The 5,000-nt window shown below is 37.9% G+C and overlaps 1 long non-coding RNA gene across 1 annotated transcript in view; it reads right to left on the bottom strand.

Annotated features, from left to right (window-relative positions):
- The window catches only part of LOC306872868, a 147,638-nt gene extending 145,491 nt beyond the window's left edge, over positions 1-2,147 (bottom strand). The window contains exon 1 of the long non-coding RNA XR_013784434.1: positions 1-2,147. This exon is cut by the window's left edge and continues 840 nt beyond it. This is a non-coding gene — a long non-coding RNA (uncharacterized lncRNA).
- Positions 2,148-5,000: the final 2,853 nt, after the last annotated feature.

Raw genomic sequence — 5,000 nt, 5'->3', positions numbered from 1 at the left:
GTAAATGTTACATTGATTTTAGATAAACAAGTAAAGTATTCATGTAATTAAGGTTGGTTTCACCAACTAACATGGTTCCAGCTTCCAAACAAAGATCACAGCATTAGTATTGTGCAATCTCCAAGCATCCGTGGTTTGTTACCGAATGAGTTTGGAAGGAATCTGTTGAATGAATGACTCAGTAGCTCCTTTCACACATAAAGACTTTACTGGAAAATTACCAGTCAATTGTTGTCAAGAGCTCATGTGTGAACAGGACCTTTTCACAAATACTGGTAAATTCGTTCCAGCAGTTTACTTGTATGAGAAGTTGTAACATTACCGGTAAACTGGCGGAATGATGCTGTGTGAGAACACAAGATGAAGATATTACCGGTGTGAGCACGCATGAGTGCAGACGCAATACGTCTGCTGTGGGCCAATCATAACATTCTCAGAGCTCGGTTTGAAGGTCTCTAATGCGATGTCTCTGGGCCAAAAGTGCTGCATGAATGGGAACGTTTGACAAAAGAGAAAACCGATCGCATATACCCCTCCATGTTTACAAACACCACACCGAGGCACTGCTGTTTAGCGCTTGTTTCTGGTTAATGATGTCACAGAATGTACCGGCGTGTGATTGGTGCTTTAGCAGTAAAAAGACAGAACGTTGTTGCCTGTGAACAGCACATTTTTGTATTTCCCGGTGTAGAATATCAGAGACCGAATCAGACAAATTTAGGATGCATCAGAACATTGAAACCTGAGAAGCTGAGATTCCAGAAAGAGGGGCCTCAAAGCTGTAACAGGACAACGTCATAAATCTGTCCAAATCCTAGCGACAACTAGTCTGAAGCAAGCAAACTAACCAGCAAGCCTCTGTCACAGAACAGCTTACAACCTTGAGACAAAAGAACACTTACTGATAATTCCAATTCAGGAAGGAGACTGTCCAATTTGGGGCAAGTAATCAAGACTGATGGTCAAAGAGATGGCCGTCACATGTAAACCTGTGATAGAAAATCACGAGCTACAGACTCTCTTGGGAAGGTCTCCACACACAGAAGACAAGGAACCAGACTGAAAGTCCTTCGTTCACAGAGACAATCTGTTCATATGTGTTAAAAATCATCTTAAAAGGACCTATGAGTTATTTCTCTGCATAGAAATAACATATTATGTTTGTAACCCACATATTAGATTATCATGTTTTAATCATATATTATGTATTTTTTATTTTTTTTGTTTTTTTTTATCACTATTGAATAGCTGAAGGATTCAGATGCGTGTTTGGTATGTATGAGTGTGAAAAATCATGCTTTAAATGTTTCTTCCAATCAATTATTTGTCAAATGCATCATAGTCTTATAGAAATCACGTTCAAAAGTATACTTAGCAAGAGCCTGTAAAGTTTGGACCATGTGACTGATAACATGCTGATTTATGATGGAAGGAACACCCCTAGCTAAGATAATAGCCTGTCTAATTGGTCAAGACACCAGAGGGGATGTGTCCAGAAGCCGAGTTTAAAAACTCAGGACACCAAACTCTCTCTTGGTCCTCTCTCTTCTCCTCTTCTTCTCTTTTGCCACCGCGTGCTGCTCTATGAGTGTGCTCTGGCCCACGTGCCAGCTGCTACCACAATGAGAAGAAAACCAACCTAGTCTCGTTACATCCTTTTATTCTTATTCTTTTACTTTAGTTTCTTTTCTTTCTGTGGAGTTTCGTGTTCTAATGTAAGTTTGCTACAAAGTTCCGCTCCGACTGCACTCGCTTCAAACTTCAACCAGACCTCACTTCAAAGACTACTGAACTCTCAACCAATCAGACACTTCGGGGAACCCCGTCTGCAACAACCAGGACAAAAGGGATTCCCTTAGCAAAGCAAGCAAGTACCTCCAGATTCTAACTGAATCAGGTGTATTTAATATAAATCTTGGCCTCTTTGAGAAACTCAAAGCGAGGGTTAATTAAGTGATTGATGGTTGTTCAGGTCTATGCAATTGAACATATTGCTGTAAACTTGGGATTTCACATTTCCATTCTCTTAAACTCATCCTTTCCTCACTTTCTCTCTTCCTGCAACGTGTGAATGTGTGAATGCTTGTGTTCATGTGTTACATTAGTTTATGTCTTAGGTTTATATAAATAAAATCTGATTTATATTGAAAAGAGAATCTTGTGTTTTGTGCTCACAAGTTAATGCCTTAATCTGCCGATCTAGTTACTGTGCTATTAAATAGTGTTTTCACTATATTCTGGATGTTAATAACCAGTACAGAGTTTGTTATACGGCTCGTTCAGTGAATCGCCGTAACACTGATTCTGTTCAAATCCCTATAAAATCATAAATGATTCCCTTTGAGCTAAATTAAACTATTTCTTTAAATTACATATTAATATTACGTTTTTATTACATTACACTGGTAAAGTCGTTCCGGTAATTTTACGGCGATTTACTGGTATTGTGAAAGGGGTAGTGTGCTTAAAACTATGCATTCCCCAGTAATGATGCTGAAAATGTAGCTTTCATCACAAATAAATTACATTTTAAATATATTCAAATAGAAAGCAGTTATTTTAAATAGTAAAAAAGTTCAAAACATTACTGCTTTTACTGCATTATGGATCAAATAAATGCAGGCTTGGTGAGCAGAAGAGACTTCTTTAAAAACATTACAAATTTCACTGTTCAAAAACGTTTGACTGGTTGTGTGTAAAATAATGTGAGGTTTGGTCTTAAATTTCATATAAGGTGGTCTTAAAAAGGCTTAAATTGAACTTGTTCATATCTGTAGACACACTCTGGAAAGGAGCGAGACTACAACCGCTTTTGGTGTTTGTTGAGGTTCTTACGGCTCAGAATCTGCTCTGAACACAGAAACCGATGATAATGCATTAAACAAGAAAAAACACACAAAAGATGTCTGTCATCTAATGCTTTAAAAGAAACACGTGCTGCCCAAAGAAATGACATCCTATAATAAGAAATGTACCTGTATCTAACTAACCTGTATCTGTAATTAAGATCTGCTTGCCAATTTATGACATCCACTTTTATTTAAAAATCCAGACTAATTTCTTTCTGTTGCTCTTTACCCAGAGCAGGCCGTGGTAACGCAGAGATCAACACGAGGAATAACAGAATCAATAATGAAACAGACTGGATTCTGCTGTTGGCATGCTCTCTCAGACACCTGCGCTTCCGCTAGTGACGTCACTTGCAGTCTTTTTTATTTTATTGTATTTATTATTTTTTAAATTGAATCTCAACATTTTACACAAGTAGCCAGATGGCGAAGACAAGAAAAAGAAACTAAATTACGAAGTCACTTGCAATCACGACTTGCACTCTTCGCTACCTGCGATGCTGTTGTGGTTAAACGATTAAAACTAATTTAATATCATAACATACAGGGTCCTGCAAGTCATCTGTAGGAGAAAAAGACAATGCTATTAAAGATCAAAATTATTTTTATATACAGTTTATTAATACAAACTCCTGAACAAAATCTTAAGACTGGGGGAAGTATTCACATTTTGCTGGAGGATCGTAACCTGGTTGTAAGTACAGTACTGCTTCAAAATGCCAAAAGAAGAAACGGGAGCAAGAGACTGAGTCTGGTTTCTCCCAAGGCTTTTTCTCCATTCGGTCACCGATGGAGTTGTGGTTCCTCCGGCTTGCTCAGTTGGGGACACTTCATTCCAGCGATATCGTGGACTTGATTGCACAGATACTATTAGAACTGGACTGAGCTGGACAATAACATCTCTGAATTCAGTAATGAAATGCCTTCAGCTGACAATTGAGTGTTTGATCTTGTCATTTTGCATTACTGACACACTATTTTCCTATTTGATATTGTAAAGCTGCTTTGACACAATCTGTACTGTTAAAAGCGCTATATAAATAAACGTGACTTGAAAAAAATCGAGAAAATTTAAACTCCAACAGGCTGTTCATCATCTGATCAAAAGATTAAGACCATAGCCTTAAAGAGTTCAAATCCGTGCAGAAATATGTCTCTCACACTGTTGTGACCTGATGACAAAGAGTATTTCTGTCTTTGACCGTGGCGCCGCTCAGTCCGGTGTAGACACGGGGAGCGCCACACAGATGCAGGTGAACACTGAGTTCTGTTCACTTCTGGACTTGGATTAGCCTTTGGTACTATGCAAGAGTAAGTTATGAGCAACTTGTCTTCTTTCTTGGTGAGATTCCATGCGTTATAGATATCCCTGTCTGAATAATTTTTGTTCCCAAATTTATCATCAGTTTTACTAGTCGTCCACTGTATGAAGAATTTTTGGGTATGTCACAGTTTAGTTTATTTTGCAAACTTGCTTACATAAATGAACTACAGTGTCCTTCACCCATTAGTAAAAAATATCATAAATTAGATCTGGTGTCTGAATAATTTTTGGTTTTACTGTGGATTAATTATTGTTAAAACTACAAAGTAATTCAGTCAAGAGCAGTGATTCTTTCTTTCATTTTCTTGGATTAACATTAAGGACACAGACAGATCTAGTAAATAAGGCGCAGTCACTTTAAGAGACAATGCATCCAATATAATCATGCACATCCGATTTCTTTCTCAACTGTTTACTTTAGACATAACTGACAGTTTTTTCGAGGATACTCTCTAAAGACGGGTATTTTGACATGATTTTGTATGTATTTGTCAGTACAAGAACAAGAAGAGGCAAATTCAGTGTTGAAGCGCTGTGAGACATGCTGGTGCTGAATTGGGCTCTTTCACATCTTTTTCTGTTTGCATGTTTAAACTGAGATTTGTATTTGTTCGTTCAGGTACAGGAGGACACGAAGGAGAGCTCGGTTCAGTCCGTGAGACCGTGAGTCTCTGCGTGCGGTGATTTGTTTCTGGATCGTGTTTGTCTCTCAGGTGATGCACGATGCTACAAATTTTGCACATTTGGCTTTTGGCTTTTTCACCAAGAATGAAACAAAGTTTTTCGGTTGGGCTACAAATGTTAAATTGGGGAAATATATGATTAAT

Source organism: Barbus barbus, assembly GCF_936440315.1.
Source record: "Barbus barbus genome assembly, chromosome: 7".
Lineage (NCBI taxonomy): Eukaryota > Metazoa > Chordata > Actinopteri > Cypriniformes > Cyprinidae > Barbus > Barbus barbus.
The sequence above is the reverse complement of the archived record's forward strand: the minus strand, read 5'-3'. Positions and strand labels throughout refer to the sequence as shown.